Raw genomic sequence first — 27818 nt, 5'->3', positions numbered from 1 at the left:
ACTTTTGGAGAAAATTCAAAACATTCACTATTCAATAGAGCCCAATAGCAAAAATCAGGTTTTGAATGAAGAATCACATTTCTTGGTAAAATCATGCAGGATTGAAATTTTTGATGGTTTTTTACTCCTCTCAACAGCCCAAACAAGTTTCTAAAAGGATGAGTTTGCAACTACTTTATTTTTGGAGAAAATTCAAAACATTCATTATTCAATAGGGTCCAAACTATCAAAAACCAGCGGTTTCAATGAACACACATTTCTTGGTAGAATCATGCAGGACTGAAATTTTTGATGTTTTTCTACTCCTCTCATGAGCCCAAACAAGTCTCTAAAAGGATGAGTTTGCAACTACTTTACTTTTGGAGAAAATTCAAAACATTCATTATTCAATAGGGTCCAAACTATCAAAAACCAGCGGTTTCAATGAACACACATTTCTTGGTAGAATCATGCAGGACTGAAATTTTTGATGTTTTTCTACTCCTCTCATGAGCCCAAACAAGTCTCTAAAAGGATGAGTTTGCAACTACTTTACCTTTGGAGAAAATTCAAAACATTCATTATTCAATAGAGCCCAATAGCAAAAACCAGCGTTTTGAATGAAGAATCACATTTCTTGGTAGAATCATGCAGGATTGAAATTTTTGATGGTTTTTTACTCCTCTCAACAGCCCAAACAAGTTTCTAAAAGGATGAGTTTGCAACTACTTTACTTTTGGAGAAATTCAAAACATTCATTATTCAATAGGGCCCAAACTATCAAATACCAGCGGTTTCAATGAACACACATTTCTTGGTAGAATCATGCAGGACTGAAATTTTTGATGTTTTTCTACTCCTCTCATGAGCCCAAACAAGTCTCTAAAAGCATGAGTTTGCAACTACTTTACTTTTGGAGAAAATTCAAAACATTCATTATTCAATAGAGCCCAATAGCAAAAATCAGGTTTTGAATGAAGAATCACATTTCTTGGTAAAATCATGCAGGATTGAAATTTTTGATGGTTTTTTACTCCTCTCAACAGCCCAAACAAGTTTCTAAAAGGATGAGTTTGCAACTACTTTACTTTTGGAGAAAATTCAAAACATTCATTATTCAATAGGGCCCAAACTATCAAAAACCAGCGGTTTGAATGAACACACATTTCTTGGTAGAATCATGCAGGACTGAAATTTTTGATGTTTTTCTACTCCTCTCATGAGCCCAAACAAGTCTCTAAAAGCATGAGTTTGCAACTACTTTACTTTTGGAGAAAATTCAAAACATTCATTATTCAATAGAGCCCAATAGCAAAAATCAGGTTTTGAATGAAGAATCACATTTCTTGGTAAAATCATGCAGGATTGAAATTTTTGATGGTTTTTTACTCCTCTCAACAGCCCAAACAAGTTTCTAAAAGGATGAGTTTGCAACTACTTTACTTTTGGAGAAAATTCAAAACATTCATTATTCAATAGGGCCCAAACTATCAAAAACCAGCGGTTTGAATGAACACACATTTCTTGGTAGAATCATGCAGGACTGAAATTTTTGATGTTTTTCTACTCCTCTCATGAGCCCAAACAAGTCTCTAAAAGCATGAGTTTGCAACTACTTTACTTTTGGAGAAAATTCAAAACATTCACTATTCAATAGAGCCCAATAGCAAAAATCAGGTTTTGAATGAAGAATCACATTTCTTGGTAAAATCATGCAGGATTGAAATTTTTGATGGTTTTTTACTCCTCTCAACAGCCCAAACAAGTTTCTAAAAGGATGAGTTTGCAACTACTTTACTTTTGGAGAAAATTCAAAACATTCATTATTCAATAGGGCCCAAACTATCAAAAACCAGCGGTTTCAATGAACACACATTTCTTGGTAGAATCATGCAGGACTGAAATTTTTGATGTTTTTCTACTCCTCTCATGAGCCCAAACAAGTCTCTAAAAGCATGAGTTTGCAACTACTTTACTTTTGGAGAAAATTCAAAACATTCATTATTCAATAGGGCCCAAAATATCAAAAACCAGCGGTTTGAATGAACACATATTTCTTGGTAGAATCATGCAGGACTGAAATTTTTGATGTTTTTCTACTCCTCTCATGAGCCCAAACAAGTCTCTAAAAGCATGAGTTTGCAACTACTTTACTTTTGGAGAAAATTCAAAACATTCATTATTCAATAGAGCCCAATAGCAAAAACCAGCGTTTTGAATGAATAATCACATTTCTTGGTAGAATCATGCAGGATTGAAATTTTTGATGGTTTTTTACTCCTCTCAACAGCCCAAACAAGTTTCTAAAAGGATGAGTTTGCAACTACTTTACTTTTGGAGAAAATTCAAAACATTCATTATTCAATAGGGTCCAAACTATCAAAAACCAGCGGTTTCAATGAACACATATTTCTTGGTAGAATCATGCAGGATTGAAATTTTTGATGGTTTTTTACTCCTCTCAACAGCCCAAACAAGTTTCTTAAAGGATGAGTTTGCAACTACTTTACTTTTGGAGAAAATTCAAAACATTCATTATTCAATAGGGCCCAAACTATCAAAAACCAGCGGTTTCAATGAACACACATTTCTTGGTAGAATCATGCAGGACTGAAATTTTTGATGTTTTTCTACTCCTCTCATGAGCCCAAACAAGTCTCTAAAAGCATGAGTTTGCAACTACTTTACTTTTGGAGAAAATTCAAAACATTCACTTTTCACTAGAGCCCAATAGCAAAAATCAGGTTTTGAATGAAGAATCACATTTCTTGGTAGAATCATGCTGCATTGAAATTTTTGATGGTTTTTTACTCCTCTCAACAGCCCAAACAAGTTTCTAAAAGGATGAGTTTGCAACTACTTTACTTTTGGAGAAAATTCAAAACATTCATTATTCAATAGGGCCCAAACTATCAAAAACCAGCGGTTTCAATGAACACACATTTCTTGGTAGAATCATGCAGGACTGAAATTTTTGATGTTTTTCTACTCCTCTGATGAGCCCAAACAAGTCTCTAAAAGCATGAGTTTGCAACTACTTTACTTTTGGAGAAAATTCAAAACATTCATTATTCAATAGGGTCCAAACTATCAAAAACCAGCGGTTTCAATGAACACATATTTCTTGGTAGAATCATGCAGGACTGAAATTTTTGATGTTTTTCTACTCCTCTCATGAGCCCAAACAAGTCTCTAAAAGGATGAGTTTGCAACTACTTTACTTTTGGAGAAAATTCAAAACATTCATTATTCAATAGGGTCCAAACTATCAAAAACCAGCGGTTTCAATGAACACACATTTCTTGGTAGAATCATGCAGGACTGAAATTTTTGATGTTTTTCTACTCCTCTCATGAGCCCAAACAAGTCTCTAAAAGCATGAGTTTGCAACCACTTTACTTTTGGAGAAAATTCAAAACATTCATTATTCAATAGAGCCCAATAGCAAAAATCAGGTTTTGAATGAAGAATCACATTTCTTGGTAAAATCATGCAGGATTGAAATTTTTGATGGTTTTTTACTCCTCTCAACAGCCCAAACAAGTTTCTAAAAGGATGAGTTTGCAACTACTTTACTTTTGGAGAAAATTCAAAACATTCATTATTCAATAGGGCCCAAACTATCAAAAACCAGCGGTTTCAATGAACACACATTTCTTGGTAGAATCATGCAGGACTGAAATTTTTGATGTTTTTCTACTCCTCTCATGAGCCCAAACAAGTCTCTAAAAGCATGAGTTTGCAACTACTTTACTTTTGGAGAAAATTCAAAACATTCATTATTCAATAGAGCCCAATAGCAAAAATCAGGTTTTGAATGAAGAATCACATTTCATGGTAGAATCATGCAGGATTGAAATTTTTGATGGTTTTTTACTCCGCTCAACAGCCCAAACAAGTTTCTAAAAGGATGAGTTTGCAACTACTTTACTTTTGGAGAAAATTCAAAACATTCATTATTCAATATGGCCCAAAATATCAAAAACCAGCGGTTTGAATGAACACACATTTCTTGGTAGAATCGTGCAGGACTGAAATTTTTGATGTTTTTCTACTCCTCTCATGAGCCCAAACAAGTCTCTAAATGGATGAGTTTGCAACTACTTTACTTTTGGAGAAAATTCAAAACATTCATTATTCAATAGGGCCCAAACTATCAAAAAACAGCGGTTTGAATGAACACACATTTCTTGGTAGAATCATGCAGGACTGAAATTTTTGATGTTTTTCTACTCCTCTCATGAGCCCAAACAAGTCTCTAAAAGCATGAGTTTGCAACTACTTTACTTTTGGAGAAAATTCAAAACATTCATTATTCAATAGGGCCCAAAATATCAAAAACCAGCGGTTTGAATGAACACACATTTCTTGGTAGAATCGTGCAGAACTGAAATTTTGGATTTTTTTCTACTCCTCTCATGAGCCCAAACAAGTCTCTAAAAGGATGAGTTTGCAACTATACTTTTGGAGAAAATTCGAAACATTCATTATTCAATAGAGCCCAATAGCAAAAACCAGCGTTTTGAATGAAGAATCACATTTCTTGGTAAAATCATGCAGGATTGAAATTTTTGATGGTTTTTTACTCCTCTCAACAGCCCAAACAAGTTTCTAAAAGGATGAGTTTGCAACTACTTTACTTTTGGAGAAAATTCAAAACATTCATTATTCAATAGGGCCCAAACTATCAAAAAACAGCGGTTTGAATGAACACACATTTCTTGGTAGAATCATGCAGGACTGAAATTTTTGATGTTTTTCTACTCCTCTCATGAGCCCAAACAAGTCTCTAAAAGCATGAGTTTGCAACTACTTTACTTTTGGAGAAAATTCAAAACATTCACTTTTCACTAGAGCCCAATAGCAAAAATCAGGTTTTGAATGAAGAATCACATTTCTTGGTAGAATCATGCTGCATTGAAATTTTTGATGGTTTTTTACTCCTCTCAACAGCCCAAACAAGTTTCTAAAAGGATGAGTTTGCAACTACTTTACTTTTGGAGAAAATTCAAAACATTCATTATTCAATAGGGCCCAAACTATCAAAAACCAGCGGTTTCAATGAACACACATTTCTTGGTAGAATCATGCAGGACTGAAATTTTTGATGTTTTTCTACTCCTCTCATGAGCCCAAACAAGTCTCTAAAAGCATGAGTTTGCAACTACTTTACTTTTGGAGAAAATTCAAAACATTCATTATTCAATAGGGCCCAAACTATCAAAAACCAGCGGTTTCAATGAACACACATTTCTTGGTAGAATCATGCAGGACTGAAATTTTTGATGTTTTTCTACTCCTCTCATGAGCCCAAACAAGTCTCTAAAAGCATGAGTTTGCAACTACTTTACTTTTGGAGAAAATTCAAAACATTCACTTTTCACTAGAGCCCAATAGCAAAAATCAGGTTTTGAATGAAGAATCACATTTCTTGGTAGAGTCATGCAGGATTGAAATTTTTGATGGTTTTTTACTCCTCTCAACAGCCCAAACAAGTTTCTAAAAGGATAAGTTTGCAACTACTTTACTTTTGGAGAAAATTCAAAACATTCATTATTCAATAGGGCCCAAAATATCAAAAACCAGCGGTTTGAACGAACACACATTTCTTGGTAGAATCATGCAGGACTGAAATTTTTGATGTTTTTTTACTCCTCAGGAGCCCAAACAAGTCACTAAAAGCATGAGTTTGCAACTACTTTACTTTTGGAGAAAATTCAAAACATTCATTATTCAATAGAGCCCAATAGCAAAAACCAGCGTTTTGAATGAAGAATCACATTTCTTGGTAAAATCATGCAGGATTGAAATTTTTGATGGTTTTTTTACTCCTCTCAACAGCCCAAACAAGTCTCTAAAAGGATGAGTTTGCAACTACTTTACTTTTGGAGAAAATTCAAAACATTCATTATTCAGTAGAGCCCAATAGCAAAAACCAGCGTTTTGAATGAAGAATCACATTTCTTGGTAGAATCATGCAGGATTGAAATTTTAAGTGCCATCTTCACAGAGAAAAACACACTAGCTCCTGTGTTAAGGCCCTTTTACATTTAGCGATGCACCAGCGATCCGACCAGCGATCCGACCCGGTCAGGATCGCTGGTGCATCGCTAAATGATCGCTAGTGAGCTTTCATACAGAAAGATCTCACAGCGATGCAGCAGCGACGCAGCGCACGATACTTACCATTCACACACAGCGATCCTGGCGTCCTCCCGCCCGCCTCCACGCGTCGCTCGTCGTCACAGCAGAAAGTCTCAGCAGGAAGCGCCCAACGAGAAATGGAGCCGGACATTCTCGCGCGATCAGCGATGGACAGCGGGGGAGCCGGTCACTGGTAAGTATCACACATAGCGATATCGCTAGCAATATCGCTATGACGTCACAAAACCAGTGACGTTTTAGCGATATTGCTAGCGATATCGCTTAGTGTAAAACCCCCTTTAGTGGGGTTAAGTAACTTCTGCTGTTCCCCTGCTGTGTGGACGGCAATGTCTCCTGCTGCCTCCACATTCAAAAACCATCAGGCCTCTGCCTGCTCCATGCTTGATCCTGGGCTTGGGGTTGGCAGAACACGTACAGCGCCACTCTCCAGATCTGTACCCGGCTCCACAACATTGACCCAATGGGCAGTGAGGGAAAGGTATCGTCCCTGTCCATGGTTACTGGTCCACGCATCGGTGGTCAGGTGGACCTTGCTACTGACGGCATTAAGTAGTGCATGTTTTATTTTTCCCTCCACATGTTTTTGCAGGGCAGGGACGGCTTGCCTGCTGAAATAAAAGCGGCTGGGCATGGTGTATTGTGGGACTGCCAATGCCATGAAGTTCCGGAAGGTGTCAGTCTCCACCAGTCTGAATGAGAGCATTTCAAGGGCCAGTAGTTTGGCAATGCCAGCATTCAGAGCCTGTGCTCGGGGATGATTTGCCGAGTATGGCCGGGTTTTATCCCATGCCTGTGCTACCGATGGCTGTAGAGTGGCCTGGGAGTGTGAGGATGACTGGGAAAGTGGTGCTGTGGGTGGAATGTCACTGGGTCTTCGGACAACAGTGCCAGAGGTTCTTCCTTGGCGATCCTGTGAGGAAGCCGAACCAGCTGTGTGTGAGCTGGAGGAAGAGGCGCCAACACGAGCTGAAGAGGTGGTAGGTGGTGCGGTACGCTGGCCTACGTCTTCAGTGTGTCTGTGTAACTCCACCTCGTGCTTGGTCTGCACATGTTTCCACATATTTGTGGTATTGAGGTTGCTGACATTTTTCCCTCTTTTGACTTTCTGATGACACAGCTTGCATTTGACAAAGCAAATGTCATCTGCAACTGTGTCAAAAAAGGACCACGCACTGCAAGTCTTGGGAGCGCCCACTTTGGCTTTTGAAAGAGGAATGCTCCTAACGGGTGCCGAAGTGGAGGCTACAGGCAACCAAGTCTGCCCCCTCCCTCTCCCTCCTGGGAGAGGTCCTTGACCTCACGCCATGATGGGTCAAGGACCTCATCATCTACACTCCCCTCTTGAAACACCTGCTTCTCCTGGGTTGTCTCGCCAGCACCGTACACACCAGAAAGTGGCACCTGAGTCTCATCATCTGATGCGTACCGAGGTGTGCTGACCATAGGCACTGGCCCACCCACCTCTTCAGATTCCGAGGGACAAAGAAGTTGCGCATCACTGCATACTCTCTCTTCTTCACATTCTTGAATGCTGCTTGGCTGGCCCCCTCTTTCCAAGCCAACAGATTCAGAGAACAGAAGTAGAGACTGATGGCTCCTGTCCAGGGCTCTCTGACTGCCTGGGCACTTTGGCAGGTGGTGAAGAGACAGATGGTTGCTCTTCAGTGCTCTGGCCCTGAGAGGACGTGGAAGTCATTGAAGTCGATGCGTTATCTGCCATCCATCCGACAACGGCTTCAATTTGTTCCTCCCGCAGCAGTGGGGTACGGCGAGGTCCTACAAAGCTGCGCATAAAGGACTGTTGCCTACTAAAACTGGGGGATGCTGACTAATTGGTGCCCGCAGCAGGCACAGAATCCCCACGTCCTCTCCCTGCTGAAACTCCACGCCCACGGGCCTTACTTCCTGCCTTCTTCATCTTGGTATACTGATAAAGATAGGCAGAAAAGTACAAAGGGGGGGCTTAGTGTGCTTATTCCTGAACAGCTGGTAACAGGTATAAGAAACACTAATTTTATGAAGTGTGTGTGTGGACTACACTTTAATAGGAGCTAATGTGGCCTACACAACTGTCAAATGGAGTGTTTGGTGAACTTTATTTTGTTTTTGTTTTTTGTAAAAACTAAAAGGATGTGACCAAAGATTTGAACACGATAGTATCACAAACTTTTTGGAGCTATTACAATGCAGGAAGGTAACCTACAATGCAAAAGATGAGGCTCCAAAAAATAGGGTAATACTAATCTGGCTGCAGCTGAAGGGCACAAGCCAGAAAAAAGGCTCCTCTATCTACTCCTATATAGTGTTTGCAACCAACCAATGTAGATGGATACGGATGGATGCACACTAATAGGAGAATAAAAAATGAGCTGCAATAAAAGAAAAATGTGTGAGGCAGTGACGCACACTGAGCGGCCTACAACCAGACGTAGCTGAAGGACACACTACTCAGCGTGAACTGCACTCACACACAGGGACCTCTCAGACAGCCGTGAACAGTGCAGCAAACTGAGGTTGCTGACATTTTTCCCTCTTTTGACTTTCTGATGACACAGCTTGCATTTGACAAAGCAAATGTCATCTGCAACTGTGTCAAAAAAGGACCACGCACTGCAAGTCTTGGGAGCGCCCGCTTTGGCTTGAAAGGCTGCAGAAAGGCTCCGCTGTCTACTCCTATAGTGTTTGCAACCAACGTATATGGATACGGATGGATTCACACTAATAGGAGAATGAAAAATTTGCAGCAAGAAAAAGAAAAAATTTGTATGAGGCAGTGACACGCTGAACGTCCTACAAGCAGACGTGTCTGCAGGACACACTACACAGTGTGAGCTACACTCACACAGACCTTGCAGACAGCTGTGACTAGCGCTGCTGCAAGGCAAAAGAAAGCTGGCTCATAGCATTATGGGAACTTCCGATTCCGGTATTCGATATGCTAAAAGTATCGGAAACTCAGTATCGGAATTCCGATACAGTGAATATCGGCCGATACCCGATACTTGCGGTATCGGAATGCTCAAACTAATCCCAAATATCATACCTCACTGTTTTTTTCTGGAGGATATCCCACTCAGAGTCCTCCCTTGGTTGACTAACCCCAAATACGTGGATGTTTATGATCTGTGGGATGGTCTCCCAAACATTCCTATCTCCCATCTCCTGTGAGGTGATATACCATGTGTGGAGGGTTGGCCGAGAGATGCTACAAAACGTCCTAAGGACTTCTTGCAGAAACAGCATGTCCATTTCATCTTAAAATTTAAAGCAGACCTGAAGCATTCCTTGGATCTGTTATGGCTGGAGCTCATGGTTAAGCTCCATTCTATCTCCAAACTAGTGTCTAAACTATATGCTAATCTTATCAAGCCACCAGAGAACTTCGAGCCTCTTTATATAACCTCTTGGGAATCGGAGCTAAAGATAACCCTATCTCACCAAGAAGTGAGTCAAGTGCTTGCCAACTCTCACGGTTTTTCCAGGTGTATTCTATTACAGGAGAATGCATTCAAGATTCTGGTACAAAACTCTGGAACGCTTGGTCCACCTAGGTTTAAGCAATACACCATTGTGTTGGAGATGTTCTGGTGCAATAGGATCTCTTGTGCATATTTTCTGGTTTTGCCCGGGTATTTCAACTTTCTGGAAAGATATTAATGGCTCACTTCGTTGTATGGGTTTGACACCAACAGATCTTACTCCTCAAGAGATTTTATTGTCACTCCCTTCGAAAACTTTTTGAATGGAAAATATGCTGGAATATTTAGCGGTTGCCATGTCGCGTTTGGAGAGCCCCTGTGTGCTTAAACATTGGAGCTCTCCCACAAGTGACCCCATTTTGGAAACTAGACGCCCCAAGGAACTTATCTAGATGCAGAGTGCTCACTTTGAACCCCCAGGTGCTTCACAATTGATCAGTAAATAAAAAAGGTACTTTTTTTTCACAAAAATTTTCTTTTAGCCTATTTTTTCATTTTCACATGGGCAACAGGATAAAATGGATCCTAAAATTTGTTAAGCAATTTCTCCTGAGTACACCGATACCTCATATGTGGTCATAAACCACTGTTTAGGCGCAAGGCAGGGTCCGGAAGCGAAGGAGCGCCATTTGACTTTACATTTATTACATTTATTACATTTATTTATACATGGTTATTATTTCACCCCTCAGTCGTCTTTTTTCTAGACTAAATAATCCTAATTTTGCTAATCTCTCTGGGTATTGTAGTTCCCCCATCCATTTATAAGTGTGACCTGCTGTCTTCAGCACGGGTCCCTGTCAGGACAGGAAACCCAACTGAAGCGAGGGAAAGGTACCGCCCTTTTATCTTCAGTAGGGTTCCTGTCCTGACTGGGCGGATCCCCTCTCTCACGTGTGCCATCATGGGAGACGGGAAAAAGGGTTTTCCACCAACATAGAAGAGGATTCTTTACAGTTAGGGTAGAGAGAATCTGGAATTCCCTTCCTGAGGAGGTGGTGATGGCAAACTCAGTCGAAGGGTTCAAGAGGGGCCTGGATGTCTTCCTGGAGCGTAACAATATTGTATCTTACAGTTATTGTTAGGTTTTTTAGAAGGACATAGATCTGGGGATTTATTCTGACCGAATTTTATAGGCTGGACTGGATGGACTAATGTCTTTTTTCGGCCTTACTAACTGTTACTATGTTACTAAGGTCGAATGTACGACTGAAAACATTCAAGAATTTTGGAACTGGATGCTTTGTACAATAAAGGAACTGTTAAATTCAATTTTCCCTCTTGAGTGCCAAGTCTTTACTATAATCTATAGTGGATTGGATACCGTACTTCTGCACCTCCCTCTGTCATCGAGTGCTGTGTTTTTTCTAATTCATCCGCATCCATAGGCTTATATGGGTGCGAGTGAGCCGAGACTCTGCCATGTGTCAGTGGCAATCTCTGTATGCTACCATTTCACTCGGACACTGAAAACGTCTGGGGAAAAAAACCGTGATGGGAGCTGTCCCGTAGATGAATACTGGTCCGAGTGCTATGTGATGTTTTATTGCATAGCACTCGTCCGTATTCATCGCTGGAGTTACTCCGGCCTCAGGATGGGAGTCCTGCATTTGGGGCACGACAGGGGATATTAAGGACTGAACTATTCCACCCATCCTCCTATGCTGCCTTCTGAGGGTGATCTTCAGAGAAACAGGGATGAACCCCCCAATTTTTTATTACCTACACTGATTTTTTTCATGAGCACTTTGTAATAGTCTGTGTCACATATATATTCTATTGGTGTTTGAATTAGTTTACCTGTTATATATTAAAAGTTAAGCTTTATGGTATCTCATGCTACAGAGTTATTGATCCTGGGCAATTGGTCCAAAGTGTCTATGGGAAATATGTGCACAGAAAACTTAGCATATCTGCAAGAAAAAGTGACAGGTTGTGTTTGAAGCACACACCCCAGGTCAGTTTACACTGCATAAAAAAAGCCCAGCGGGCAGGAGGGTTTTATAAATCCCATCCACATTGCTGAACTGTAAGAAGCTGTGTTTTTGATGGAACAAAAATATGTCGTGTCAAAAACGCAACAAAATCTCATTGTGGACACAGAGCCTAAGGCTGGAGTGGAGTCACATCGGATGCGATACAAGTAAGTTCTCCGTCTCCTCCATGGCCTGACTTGGTGTATATCGGACTGCACTGGGATGACATCCGAGTGCAGTGTGAAGTTTCACTAAGACCCTTTGCTAATCCTTTGCATCTAATTTGGTTGTGCCTTTTTTTGCTTTCTGCTTTGTTGCTAAGGTTCAGAGTACTCCCTGCTGGGGGCAGCGCTGGGCACCGCTCATACGTTACAGCTTGTGGCAGATTGTTCAGTCCCCTGGTGTGTTGTTTGAATTAGAGGCCTACCTAACTACCTACCTACCTTCACCTGTCTGAGCTTTCTATCGGCTTACAGCACCGAGGTGTGTCACAATGGAACATTGAAACACGTGTCACAATGGGCGTCCCAGACTGTCTTCCAGCAGTGCGGCAGAAGCCAGCTTCAGTCTGTTGAGGGAGCCTCAGCAGACAGGTAGGGATGGGGGTATGCACACGTGTTGGTTTCAAAACCCAGCAACAGGAGAGATAAGGTTTCCAAAAACAGACTGAATTGAATCCAAAGCAAGTTGTCTTTTTAATATATCATTAAATTGACAGCTGGCCTGTGTGGTATTATTCAGTACTGAATATCTGGTCTAAACGTCTGGAGTAAGAGGCGTCTGGTAAGCAGCAGATACTGAACGTAATAACCTTGTTTTCAGTTGAGGAGCACTGGATTTCAAAATTGGGACTGAAGGAGCATCTCCTTCAGCAGCTGTACACACGCCCGGACACAGATGCATCGCTATTCCCCTGCACTCAAGTGCCTTTCTAACCAGCGCGTCCTCTCCTCCCGTGGCACACATACCTGGGCAGGACATACGTCCTCAAACAGTACCAGTCCCATATCAGGGACACAAGCCTGCTATGCACAACATGTGGCATATCCTCTAATTAAATCAGATCATTTTACCAGGACCTTTGTCAGTCCCAATTTTGAAATCCAGTGTTCCTCAACTGAAAACAAGTTTATTACCTTCAGTATCCGCTGCTTACCAGATGCCTCTTATTCCAGAGTTTAAGACCAGATTTTGGTTTCAATTCAATTCAGTCTGCTTTTGGAAACCTTATCTCTCCTGATGCTGGGTATTGTAACCAACAAGCATGCATACCAACCTCCCTACCTGTCTGCTGAGGCTCCCTCAGCAGACTGAAGCTGGCTGCTGTCGCACAGCTGGAAGACAGTCTGGGCCGTCCATTGTGACATGTGTTCCAATTGTTCCATTGTGACACCTGGCTGCTGTAAGCCAAGAGGATACTCAGACAGGTGAAGGTAGTTAGGTAGGTCACAAGAGGGAGACAATAGAACAAGTTTCACAATGGACGGTCCAGACTGTCTTCCAGCTGTGCGGCAGCAGCCAGCTTCAGTCTGCTGAGGGGGCCTCAGCAGACAGGTAGGGAGGATGGTATGCACACTCGTTGGTTACAATACCCAGCATCAGGAGAGATAAGTTTTCCAAAAACAGACTGAATTGAAACCAAAGCAAGTTGTCTTTTCAAAGCAATATTTTAATGCTTTTTGCAACTTTTGTTGCTCTGCATTAATTTTCCAAGTTGCACATTTCAAATGCCAAATGCATGTGGCTTGATTTAACTTGACCAACTCTGCTACATCAAGTACTCACCTATATATGGAAGGCATTGTATTTTATTCAGTCTGCAATATAAATCATCTGTCTTGGCTTTTGCTATTTGGTAGGTACAGGTGTCATTAGCTGCAGTAATGTGTTTAGGTTTGGATGGATACATTTCTGCACACCCACCTGCTACAAGACCATCAGCGCCTTCCCTCATTACTTCAATGTGTAGTTAAGTTATTAAATTTCTACCAGATTCCTGACGCTTATGAATTCTTTAGTGAAACATTGTCTCCCCCTTGAGGCCCTCCAACTTCTAAATTTTGGGAAAAGGGGACAATACAAATATCTCTCCGAGGATCTGTTTATACCAAGGAAGGCGACGGTCACAAGGGGGCATTCTCTGCGTCTGGAGGAGAAACACCAAGGTTACTTACCGGTAGCCAGTTTTTCCGGAGCCCATGACGGCACACATGAGAGAGGGGATCCGCCCAGTCAGGACAGGAACCCTACTGAAGATAAAAGGGCGGTACCTCTCCCTCGCTTCAGTTGGTTTACAGAGCATGAGAGGCCCCCGGGTTAGTACACATGGTAAAACTATCACCACATTATATCTATCTAACTAAAAAACACCCAAACTATAGTGCACACCAAAGGAGTGAAAAGGGGGGGAATATACAGGTGCCGTCATGGGCTCCGGAAAAACCGGCTACCGGTAAGTAACCTTGGTGTTTTCCCGTCTCCCATGACGGCACACATGAGAGACTTTTGTAGAATAAGACACCTTAGGGAGGGACCACCGCTTGCAGCACCCTTCTACCAAAGGTTAGGTCAGTAGAGGAAGACAGATCAAGTCGGTAGTGTTTAACAAAGGTGGAAGGTGAGGACCAAGTAGCGGCTTTACAAATTTGCTCAATTGATACCTCAGCCTTCTCTGCCCAGGAGGTAGCCACGGCTCTGGTGGAGTGAGCCTTGATGCCTTCTGGAACCGGAGTGCCACTTGCGGAGTAGGATAACATAATGGCCTCCCTGATCCATCTGGCAATGGTACTTTTAGCTACCCCGTGCCCCTTTCTACTACCCTGAAAGGCTACAAAAAGGGACTGATCTTTCCTCCACTGACTAGTTATTGACATATATTGTATTATGGCTCTTTTTACATCTAATGTATGGAACTTTTGCTCCCCCGGGTTTCTGGGATTGTTACAGAACGATGGCAAGGAGATCTCCTGAGTCCTATGAAACTTTTGGACTACCTTGGGGAGATAGGCCGGGTCTGGTCTTAGAACCACTCGGTCATCCAAGATCTGTGTATAAGGAGGACATATAGACAGAGCTTGTAGGTCGCTGACTCTTCGGGCTGACGTTAAGGCTACCAGTAAGACCGTTTTAAGTGTAAGTAGCTTTGGTGACAGCTCTAGTAGTGGTTCGAAGGGATCTTTGGTTAAAGCCTCCAAAACTAGGTTCAGGTCCCAGGGTGGTATCTTTGGGATAATGACCGGTCTTGACCTGCCACAGGACTTAATGAACCGGGACACCCACCTATTGGCTGCTAAATTGCAGTTATATAGGGCCCCCAAAGCTGAGACTTGAACTTTGAGTGTGTTAGTGGCTAACCCCAGTTGCAGCCCCGACTGTAAGAACTCTAGGATAGGTCCCACTGGAGCTACATCCCCTAAAGGTTCCCCCAGGAAGTCTAGGAACTTTTTCCACGTTCTACCGTAGATTTGGGATGTTATTGGTTTCCTACTTTTCAACAGGGTGGAGACTAACCCTGGAGAGAATCCCTGGCGACTCAGTAGCGCCCTCTCAAATTCCAGGCTGCTAGATGGAAGCCCTTCACCTGAGAGTGGACCACTGGTCCCTGGGAAAGCAGGTCTGGAATCTCTGGTAGTATCCATGGATCTGTCACTGACATGAGCCTCAGAAGGGAGAACCAAGGCCTTCTTGGCCAAAAAGGAGCTATAAGAATTATTCTTGCCCGATCCTCCCTGATTTTCCTGACTACTACTGGGATCATTGTTATCAGGGGAAATGCATAGGCCAGGATGAACTTCCAGGGTATTTGTAGGGCATCTACTGCGAAGGGGTTTTCCCTTGGATTTAGCGGGCAGAACTTCCTGACCTTCCGGTTGTGTGCGGTAGCGAATAGGTCTATTTCTGGTCTGCCCCAGGCCTGAACTATTTGTTGGAAGACTCGGGAGTTTAGGGACCATTCCCCTTGTCTTAGATGCCTGCGACTCAGGAAGTCTGCTTGTATATTTTCTGCCCCCTTTATGTGCAATGCTGTGATGGATAAGAGATGTTGTTCTGCTAGCTGGAAGAGTAGATCTGATATTTGCATGAGGCCCCGAGATCTCGTTCCCCCCGATGATTGATGTAGGCTACTACTGCCTGATTGTCCGTCATGACCCGGGTGTGGCGGCCCTGAAGTAAGGGAAGGAAATGTTTCACGGCTTTTTCCACTGCCCATAGTTCTTTTACATTTGAATTCTGATCGCTTTCTAGTGAGGACCAGGTCCCCTGTATTGTATGGGATCTCAGGTGTGCTCCCCACCCTGTGGCACTCGCGTCTGTCGTAATGATGTCCTCAACTGGTTTTTGCCACGGGACGCCAGCTGTTAGATTCTTTTCTACAGTCCACCAGAGCAGGGAATCTCTTACAACCACTGAGAGACATAGTTTGCCTTCTAAATGCCCTTTTAATTGTTTCTGCGCTGACAGGACTTCCCACTGTAGTTGCCTTAAGTGGTACTGCGCCCATGTTACTGCGGGTATACATGATGTCAGTGAGCCTAAAAGGGACATTGCGTTCCTCAGTGTCATATTTGGCCTTTGTATTGCTGTGCGAGCTAGGCCTCTTATCTTGGTCACTTTCCTCTGGTAGGAGGCAGCGTTGTTGCTCGGAGTCCAATATCAACCCTAGGAAGGATTGCTCTTTTACTGGGGTTATCCTTGACTTGGGGATGTTTACTATCCATCCTAGTCCTACTAGAGTTGCTATTACTTCCTTCACTTGAAGTGTGCAGTGGGATTCCGACCTCCCTATTACCAGAAAGTCGTCTAAGTATGGGACGATCACTATGTCCCTGGATCGCAGAAAAGACATCTCTGATACTCCCGATGGATTGGGATGTGATAGTAGGCATCTTTTAAGTCTATCACTGCCATGAGGCAATGCTGGAACAGGATCTTTGTGGCCGTGTTGATTGACTCCATTTTGAAGGAGCAATTGTCTATCCACTGATTGAGTCTCCTCAGGTTGACAATGGTTCTCCAAGAGCCATCTGGTTTTTGTATTAAGAAGAGGGGGGAGTAGAACCCCCTTCCTTCTTCTTGCGCTGGGACTTCCTGTAGGACTTGTTTTTTCACGAACACGAACTGGCATTGTTGGAGCCCAGGATCAAGCATGGAGCAGGCAGAGGCCTGATGGTTTTTGAATGTGGAGGCGGCAGGAGACATTGCAATCCACATAGCAGGGTACCAGCAGACGTTACTGAACCCCACTAACACAGGAGCTAGTGTTTTTCTCTGTGCGGACAGCACTTCCGAGCGACAACTGGCTGTGTTGAAGCCCAGGATCAATCATGCAGCAGGCGGAGGCCAACTTGCAGCAAGTTTTATATAGCAACCGCTGCTTTTTGCTATTGGTCCCTATTGAATAATGAACGTTTTGAATTTTCTCCAAAAGTAAAGTAGTTGCAAACTCATCCTTTTAGAAACTTGTTTGGGCTGTTGAGAGGAGTAGAAAAACATCAAAAATTTAAATCCTGCACGATTCTACCAAGAAATGTGAGTGTTCATTCAAACCGCTGGTTTTTGCTATTTTGGGCCCTATTGAATAATGAATGTTTTGAATTTTCTCCAAAAGTAAAGTAGTTGCAAACTCATCCTTTTAGAAACTTGTTTGGGCTGTTGAGAGGAGTAAAAAAACATCAAAAATTTCAATCCTTTCAGTCTGCTGAAGGACCCTGGGAAGGACCAATCAGATCCGACACAGGACCTGAACACGTGACCCCTGCTCTCCACTGAGAGGTAAACTTGCGGGCATGCCCAGTAGCACGGCATGAGGACTTAGCCTCTGGAGCTGTTCCCTGCAGAGCAGGTTGCGCTACCATTGCTGCACCAGAGGTGGCAGCAACATCCAGGCTGTCAGAGTAAGTCTGAGCAGCACCCGGAGCGGTCAGAGAAAAATGGGAGACCGCTGGATGTCTGGCTCTGGATCCCCGCTGTGCAGAGTTAGGAATCCGACGCCTAACAGATTCATGGCATCTGTGGAAAATGGCTCCCTCTCCCATAGCCCCAGGAACAGGTTTGTATAGGATGGCGCACAGGCTGCAACCATGGCTGTCACCTTACAGTATGAGGCCGCATATAGCCTCCTATATACAGTATGAGCACCAACATATAGCCTCCTGAATGCAGTGTTTACCTCCTATATACAGTATGAGCCTGCACATTGCTTCCTATATACAGTATGAGCCTGCACATAGCCTCCTATATACAGTAGCAAAAAAAAAAAAATGATTGAATGAGAGTAATGGTTTTGGGTCCTTTCTGTAAAAATCGTATGGGTATCTTTTTAGTCTTGGTTTTAGTTTTCTGTTTTTAATTATTTTTTCCTGTGCTTATACTCCAGTTCTCTATCTTCGCATTGCAGTATATGATCTGGCATGGAATTCATTGTTGAGGGCATTTCAAGATTTTATGAAGAAACACTCCTCTCACAAGAAATCTACGGCTCTTTTCGTACCCATTGGGTCTTCAATATTTCATATTATTTGTTCACATTTTTATTCATTTTTTCTTTTTTTATTTGTTTATTTCATTTACATTTTTATTTGTTTTATTTTTATATATTTTTTTCACTCATTTTTTATTTTTTTCACAATTTTCTTTGTGTATTTTTGCTATGTATTATGCATTATACATAATTGTGTATATAATTACTTTATGATATATGACATTTGATGTATGTATTGAATGCCATGTGTTATTTTTATGTTCATTTGTTTTTTAACAGAGACAGGGTATATAGTTGTTATAGTTATATGATGCACATACACTTTCATATAGCCTGCATACACATTATGCTAATTGTTAAAAAAAAATTTTATTGCTTGCATAGTGTGCTTATAATTGACACATATGTGTGTGCCTTTGCACTCTATGTCAGACATATTCACTTTAATGGTTCATACACACCGCTATAATTATTTCAGCATCATTATGTTTTATCCCCTCACTTTCAACACTTGCTATCACTTTAAATAGTGATTATTATTCTTCATAATTATTTTATTTTCTTGTCCTCACTTGAGCGCATGCCCAGTTCTGTCCTCCCTAGGAGCCTTCTGACGTGCTCAGTCTGGTATGTGGCTGTCTCTGGCTGTTTTGCAGCTTGAGCCACTTTCATGCTGATCATAGACTCCCTGTTCATAGTGGGGACTCAACAGCGCATGCGCCGATAATGCTGTGGACGTTTAGAACTGGATACTATTGACGTCATTGTGGACACTACAGCTCAGGTCCTGAATTTTACAAGCTTTATTAGGGAAAGCGGTTTATTGGTTGACCGCACTATATAAACTAGAAACGGGGCACTTGTAAACCACGCCTCCTGAGGAAGCTGCGGCGTAACGCGCGTAGGGGCGGCAGGTTTTACAGCGACATACACTACACATGTAAGTTGTTACTTTCTAATGCAGTCCTTGTATCTTACTCTGGAATTTGTATAGACAGTTTTTACTCTGTGTACACTTAACGCCTACCAGGCTTATTTGATACAAGGCACTTGTGCAATTTATATTCAGCAGTTTACTCTGGGTACTTATTGTATGCAAAACCGTATCTGGGCATACATATTATGTAAATGGGGAGTTTGCTGTTTACTATGCAATCTATTTGTGAAAGGAAAGCAAAGAAACTACATGTTTTATACAGATAAAAACTTTATTAACTGTCAAGGTGCTGGTTTAATTATATTGTGTTTATGTCTGCTGTAACTTGCATTTAGCATTTATGCTCTGTTAATTATTCTAAATAAATTATTTAGCTTGAAAAACTCCAATTTTGATCTCTTGTGATGCTTAATAGCTCATTTATGAGATTTTTTTTGCTATTATATTTCCAGTGAGTTGAGCCTTTGAAGAATTTTTTTCCAGTATTTGGGATATATTTGTACTTTATCCTTTATACAGTATGAGCCTGGACATCGCTTCCTATATACAGTATGAGGCTGCATATAGCCTCCTATACACAGTATGTGCCCACATAGCCTCCTGTATACAGTATGAGGCCGCATATAGCCTTCTACACTGCGTTCCAAATTATTATGCAAATTGGATTTAAGTGTCATAAAGATGTAATTTTTTGTTTTTCAAATAAACTCAGATGGTATTGTGTATCAGGGCTCTTTGGATCACTGAAATCAATCTCAAACGCCTGTGATAATTAGTTTACCAGGTGAGCCCAATTAAAGGAAAACTACTTAAGAATGATGTTCCACATTATTAAGCAGGGCACAGGTTTCAAGGAATTTAGGAAAGAAAACGGATCTCTCTGCTGCTGAAAAGCATCAAATAGTGCAATGCCTTGGTCATGAGATAAAAACATTAGATATTTCCCAAAAACTTAAACGTGATCATCGTACTTTTAAGAAATTTGTGGTTAATTCTGAGAACAGACATGTTTGTGCTGATAAAGGCAGAATGAGGAAGGTTTCTGCCAGGCAAGTTCATCGGATTAAGAGAGCAGCTGCTAAAAAGCCATTACAAACCAGCAAACAGATATTTAAAGCTGCTGGTGCCTCTGGAGTCCCTCGAACCTCAAGGTGTAGGATCCTTCAAAGGCATTCTGTGGTGCATAAACCTACTATTCGGCCACTCCTAAACAGTGTTCACAAGCAGAAATGGTTGCAGTGGGCCCAGACATACATGAAAACTAATTTTCAAACAGTCTTGTTTACTGATGAGTGTCGAGCAACCCTGGATGGTCCAGATGGATGGAGTAGTGGATGGTTGGTGTAAGGCCACTATGCCCCAACAAGGCTGCGACGTCAGCAAGGAGGTGGAGGAGTCATGTTTTGGGCCGGAATCATGGGGAAACAGCTGGTAGGGCTCTTTAAGGTTCCTGATGGTGTGAAAATGACCTCTGCAAAGTATATAGAGTTTCTGACTGACAGCTGTCTTCCATGGTATAAAAAGCAGAAATGTGCCTTCAGGAGCAAAATCCTCTTCATGCATGAAACTGCACCATGTCATGCTGCAAAGAATACCTCTGAGTCATTGACTGCTATGGGCATAAAAGGAGATACAGTGGGGAAAAAAAGTATTTAGTCAGTCAGCAATAGTGCAAGTTCCACCACTTAAAAAGATGAGAGGCGTCTGTAATTTACATCATAGGTAGACCTCAACTATGGGAGACAAACTGAGAAAAAAAAATCCAGAAAATCACATTGTCTGTTTTTTTTTCATTTTATTTGCATATTATGGTGGAAAATAAGTATTTGGTCAGAAACAAAATTTCATCTCAATACTTTGTGATATATCCTTTGTTGGCAATGACAGAGGTCAAACGTTTTCTGTAAGTCTTCACAAGGTTGCCACACACTGTTGTTGGTATGTTGGCCCATTCCTCCATGCAGATCTCCTCTAGAGCAGTGATGTTTTTGGCTTTTCGCTTGGCAACACGGACTTTCAACTCCCTCCAAAGGTTTTCTATAGGGTTGAGATCTGGAGACTGGCTAGGCCACTCCAGGACCTTGAAATGCTTTTTACGAAGCCACTCCTTCATTGCCCTGGTGGTGTGCTTTGGATCATTGTCATATTGAAAGACCCAGCCATGTTTCATCTTCAATGCCCTTGCTGATGGAAGGAGGTTTGCACTCAAAATCTCACGATACATGGCCCCATTCATTCTTTCATGTACCCGGATCAGTCGTCCTGGCCCCTTTGCAGAGAAACAGCCCCAAAGCATGATGTTTCCACCACCATGCTTTACAGTAGGTATGGTGTTTGATGGATGCAACTCAGTATTCTTTTTCCTCCAAACACGACAAGTTGTGTTTCTACCAAACAGTTCCAGTTTGGTTTCATCAGACCATAGGACATTCTCCCAAAACTCCTCTGGATCATCCAAATGCTCTCTAGCAAACTTCAGACGGGCCCGGACATGTACAGGCTTAAGCAGTGGGACACGTCTGGCACTGCAGGATCTGAGTCCATGGTGGCGTAGTGTGTTACTTATGGTAGGCCTTGTTACATTGGTCCCAGCTCTCTGCAGTTCATTCACTAGGTCCCCCCGCGTGGTTCTGGGATTTCTGCTCACCGTTCTTGTGATCATTCTGACCCCACGGGGTGGGATTTTGCGTGGAGCACCAGATCGAGGGAGATTATCAGTGGTCTTGTATGTCTTCCATTTTCTAATTATTGCTCCCACAGTTGATTTCTTCACTCCAAGCTGGTTGGCTATTGCAGATTCAGTCTTCCCAGCCTGGTGCAGGGCTACAATTTTGTTTCTGGTGTCCTTTGACAGCTCTTTGGTCTTCACCATAGTGGAGTTTGGAGTCAGACTGTTTGAGGGTGTGCACAGGTGTCTTTTTATACTGATAACAAGTTTAAACAGGTGCCATTACTACAGGTAATGAGTGGAGGAAAGAGGAGACTCTTAAAGAAGAAGTTACAGGTCTGTGAGAGCCAGAAATCTTGATTGCTTGTTTCTGACCAAATACTTATTTTCCACCATAATATGCAAATAAAATGAAAAAAAAACAGACAATGTGATTTTCTGGTTTTTTTTTTCTCAGTTTGTCTCCCATAGTTGAGGTCTACCTATGATGTAAATTACAGACGCCTCTCATCTTTTTAAGTGGTGGAACTTGCACTATTGCTGACTGACTAAATACTTTTTTTCCCCACTGTAACTCATGGTGTGGCCACCATCTTTCCCTGACCTCAACCCTATGGAGAACCTTTGGAGTATCATCAAGCGAAAGATCTATGAGGGTGGGAGGCAGTTCACATCAAAACAGCAGCTCTGGGAGGCTATTCTGACTTCATGCAAAGAAATACAAGCAGAAACTCTCCAAAATATTCACAAGTTCAATGGATGCAAGAATTGTGAAGGTGATATCAAAGAAGGGTTCCTATGTTAACATGTAACTTGGCCTGTTAAGCTATTTAACTCCAGAATATCCTTTTTGTTCAGTGAATGTGACCACCTAAGGCCTCTTTCACACATCAGGTTTTCGCCGTCAGGCGCGATCCGGCGCTTTTGACAAAAACCGGATCCGGCGAAATGCAATGCCGGATCCGGTTTCCCCCCCATTGACTTGCATTTGCGCCGGATGGCCATGCGTTTCATCCGGTTTTTGCCGGATCCGGCAATGTGTCGCGATCCGGCGTCTGGAAAAAACGTCTACTGTAACGTTTTTTGTCTCCGGCGAAAAAGCCGGACACGCCGGATCCGGCGCATCCGGCTTTTTCACACAATGAAAGCCTATGAGCGCCGCAATGCGCCGGATCCGGCGCCCGGATCCGGTTTTTTGGTCTGAGCATGCTCAGTAGCTCTGCCCACAAGACATATATAAAAGCAAGACAGTGGGACCCACAGCCACACCCAACATGCCACCCAAGAAAGCAACCAAGAGAAGCAGGAGAAGGCAGGAGACCACTGCAGCACCATCAGCACCACCACCACCCCAAATGGAGCAGCAAATAGAACATGCTGAGGAGGGGAGGCCAGCAGCAGATGAGAGACGGTAATTATCAAATAACCCATTCCTCCAAACTAGGGCTATTGAATATCAAGATATTCATTGGCCCTTTGTTTCTCTTTATTCAACAGCCGCCCAATAGATGCAGCAGCAGCAGCAGCAGCAATGGCAGCAGCTGGAACACCACCCACAGGCATGGAGTGTGGCCACCAGGAAGACAGCACATCATCTTCTGGGAGCCCTCCCTCGCATCGTCAGCGTTTGACGGTAAGTTTTTATTTCCAAAATCCATCTTCTCTGTAATATATGTCTATTCGTGGCCTTTTATTTCAAAACAGGAATCACAAGATGAAGAGGAGCTCCCAGAAGAAGAAGGAAGGGGTGGACAGACACCTGGAGTGGGCTCACAATTGGTAAGTTTTTTGCATCAAACGCAGAAACACAACATCACACTACACACAACACATAGAAAACAATGTTCTGCAGACCACACACAGCAAACAAATGCCTACATCCAAAGACATAACTTTTTTTGTTTTCTTCTCTAGTCTTCCCAATCTGGTGCTTGGCCAAGAGGTGCTCGCAGTGCCTCCCAGGGTCGTCGGCGACAGCAACGCGGCTGTCACCAGCGTGTAAGTATAAATATTTTTGCTTTGTTTTTTTGCACTTTTTATTTCATTTCTTTTGTGGAGGCTAATTATGTTATTTTTGTCTTTTTCTTTAACAGCCTTCACAGCGTGCTCCCGACTCTGACGGTGAGGATGGAGGGATTGATGTGGACCGCCTCATCGATCTCGTCAGAGAAAGGGAGCCGCTCTGGAATATGGCTGACCGACGCCACGCTGACCTGATCGTTACCCGACGACTCTGGGAGGAAATCTGTTCGCTCCTTGTGGGCCGCTGGGAGGACCTCGAAGCTCGGGCCCAGATTAAAGAGCGTAAGTATATACAGTACCGGTTGCTTGATGTAAACCAGTGTTTCCCGAACTCCAGTCCTCGTGGTCCCCACGGATCATGTGTTCAGGATTTCTATTTACTATGGAAGTCTTCAAACAGAGGCTGGACAGACATCTGACTGGGATGATTTAGCGAATCCTGCTTTGAGCAGGGGGTTGGACCAGATGGCCCAGGAGGTCCCTTCCAACTCTACGATTCTATGATTCTATGAGGACTGGAGTTTGGGAAACACTGATGTTGTATACTAACCACTCCTTTCTCGTTTCAGGGAACAGAATTGTGAATCGGTGGCGGTCTGTCAGAGATCGTTTCAAGAAGGAGTTCAATAAAGAGATGCGGGCCCCGAGTGGATCTGGAGGACGCAGGAGCAAGTACAAGTACGCAGAAGCCCTGTCGTTCCTCCGGGAAACAATGGTCACCAGAAGGTAAATATTACACACCACATGTGAAAAAAAATGTTATATGTAAATTTTTTTTTCAGCCAGGGCCATACCATGTCAGTATTTTAATGTTTTTTTTTTCTCTTTATTCCACAGCACGGTGAGCAGCACTCGGGAGCCTGCACGATTGGACCCTTCTGAGGCGATCCCTGAGGAGACCGGCACCGAGGGACACTTCGACCGCCCCGGTACATCTGCACCTTCCCAGCCTTCCCACACATTCGACCCATCTGTCCCATCCACCAGCACAGGAGCATCGTGGCCGCCTACATTACATGAAGCTGCTGGTGAGGAGATCGCTTTCCCTTTACCCCACCCTTCTGCCCCTGCCACCTCTAGTACACCTGCGGGTACTGGGCGGCAGCGGCAGAGGGGTCAGGAAAAGACTTATGCGCCAGAGTTCTTGCATCTGAATGCATCTTTCCAGAACTGTCTAAAAGTCTTGTCAGAGCAAATCTCCGCAGGCTATCAGCAGATCAACTCCAGCATTCTGGAGGTGAAGACACTTCTGCAAACCATGCATTCAGAAGCAAGATCTTCGCCAAACCACACCTTTTTCAGGTCTGTTGTGGAGCGCATGGAAACGCTCTCTCCTGCCCAGCAGATGTATGTAATGCATTCATGCCACGCTGCTCTCCAGCAAGTTACCTCCCAACCTCCTCCTCCTCCCACCACTGTAGTTCCTCCACCTGCACCCCCTCCAGCCACTTTCCATCCTCCCCCTCCTATTACATCTACACCCCCTCCAGCCACTTTCCATCCTTCCCCTCCTATTACATACCATCCACCTCCAGCCACTTTCCATCCTCCCCCTCCTATTACATACCATACACCTCCCCAGCACCATCCACCTCCCCAGCACCATCCACCTCCCCAGCACCATCCACCTCCCCAGCACCATCCACCTCCCCAGCAACAGCAACCTCCCCAGTACCAGCAACCTCCACAGTACCTGCAAACTCCCCAGTACCAGCAACCTCCCCAGTACCAGACATCTCCCCACTTCCAGCAACCTGCCCCGTACCAGACATCTCCCCACTTCCAGCAACCTGCCCCGTACCAGACATCTCCCCACTTCCAGCAACCTGCCCCGTACCAAACTCCTTCCCCATACAACTTGCCATCAACATCATCTGCTCCTACAGTCCCTGCCCAACCCTCCACTCCACCACCCACCACCTCTTCTGCTTCCCACATGTCCACCCATTCTGTAGTTTTTTCCACACCTTCACCTCTAACTGTTCCTTCCCCACCACGATCCCAGTCCTCTCTCCACACTCCCAGTGTCGAAGTGTCCCGCAGCCCCTACAGCAGTATTTCCACCACACACTACACAGATTTATGATGTGTGTATTTAAATAAAAATGACCAGTTTTATGGTTTCAGTTTTATAGTTTCAAAGTTTTATTAAACAAGTTTATTAAAATTTTAAAAAAGTTTACTAAAAAAAACATTTTTCAATAAAAGTTAAATTATTTTACACTGGTTGTCTGTCATTTCTTTCTGCGGCGAAAAAGGTTAAATACAGGGTATTTAAAAGGTGAAATGGTATTCAAAACTAGGTATATAACTGTGGGTAAATTTTAGCTTTTTGCCACAGTTGTGTTCCTGGTTGTGTTTGAAGCAAAGTATTTCACCTAAAAAGTTGTGTTTATTGTTGGTGATTTCCTAACAATGTACACAACTTTTGTTAAAAGGTGAAATACTTTGCATAAAACACAACCAGGTACACACCTGTGGCCTAAAGCTAAAAATAGAGACCATGACAAGATAGCCAACTTTGGTTGGCAAAGGTATATACTGTTGGTACAGAAGGTACACAAGTTTGGTTAGGGCACAAATCTTTCACACTCTGTCATCCTGCCAGTGTACTCTGCCTTGAGGTGACATAAAGTATAGTGCAAAATTGTCCCTCATTACTGAAACCGTCACAGAACTTCTAGTGGTAATGTCATGGTAATCTTGCAAGGTGGTTTCTTCAGAGGTGTCCTCAATGGAAATGGGTTCCTTGCAGATAACAAAATTGTGGAGTACCACGCACGCTTTGATCACCTCGTCCACAGTTTCTGTCTTGAGGTTGATCGCAGTCAATAGGACCCGCCATTTGGCTGTCAGAATACCAAAGGTACATTCAACCATTCTTTTTGCTCTTGTGAGGCGGTAATTAAAAATGCGTTTTGGTCTTGTCAATCCTCTGCTAGAGTACGGTTTCAAAAGGTGTTCTGACAGCTGGAAGGCTTCATCCCCTACACAGACAAATGGCATAGGTGGACCAGATGTTTGCGGCAGCGGTCTAGGTGGTGGGAACTGGAAGGTGTTTCCATACAGTTTACGCCCCATGGCAGACAGTTTGAAAACTTGAGAGTCATTGGAGCGGCCATAGGCCCCAATATCAACCGCAATAAATTTGTATTCCGCGTCAGCGATGGCCATGAGGACAATGGAAAAATATTTCTTGTAATTGAAATATTCCGATCCCGATCCAGCTGGCTTTACAATGCGGATATGTTTCCCGTCCACAGCGCCCAAGCAGTTTGGAAACTGACATATCTGTTGAAACTTGTCAGCAATTTCAATCCACCTCTCTGTTGTGGGCTCTGGTAAAAACTCTTCAGCTAAGGAGTCCCACAGTGCACGGCATGTGTACTTCACAATTCCAGATATGGTGGAAATCCCGAGTCTGTACTGGAAATGCAGTGACGAAAGGGATTCTCCAGTTGCAAGAAATCTGTGGGGAATTAAAAAACAATAAATTAGTTTTAAATCACAGCATTACATACCAAAACTGACCTATAACACTTGGAGATACAAATTACCACCAACAAGATTGCAGTGAAAGTGTGCTCTGATGCGATCATATCCAATAAATGTGGCTTACCTTAAAGTCACCATCAGACGCTCTGCGGGTGAAACAGAGAAGCGGCAATAGGTGTCCGCTTTTCTTATGAGGTGTGCAATGCGCTCCACCAAGTAATCAAAATTCTCCATTTTCATCCTAACATATCCAAAAAATTTATCCGGGTTTAGTCGAAGGTCCATGCATAGTGTAGAATAGACCCCACGCGTCATTCTCTTGGCTGTGATGGGGTGGATCCACAAACGTCGTCTACGATGCCTGATGCGCTGCTGTCTCGCTCTCTCCTTCTCCAGAACAATCACCCTCAAACGATTTGCCTCCGCTGTAAAATCCGCCAAATTCTTCAAAATATTTCCAATGACAACATCCATCTTCGCCAGTAACTTGCTCTTCTCTCCAACCTGCACTTTCTCCTCTACAACCTGTCAAAGAAGGGCTGTAGGAACATGCTATATATAGTTTTCCAGTAGCCAATCCCATTTGGAAGGCCACAAGGGTCAATTTTAAAAACCG

The sequence above is a fragment of the Dendrobates tinctorius genome, unplaced genomic scaffold (assembly GCF_039654945.1).
Source record: "Dendrobates tinctorius isolate UK_male_01 unplaced genomic scaffold, ASM3965494v1 ptg000076l, whole genome shotgun sequence".
NCBI classification, from domain to species: Eukaryota; Metazoa; Chordata; class Amphibia; order Anura; family Dendrobatidae; genus Dendrobates; species Dendrobates tinctorius.
Note: the sequence above shows the minus strand (reverse complement) of the source record.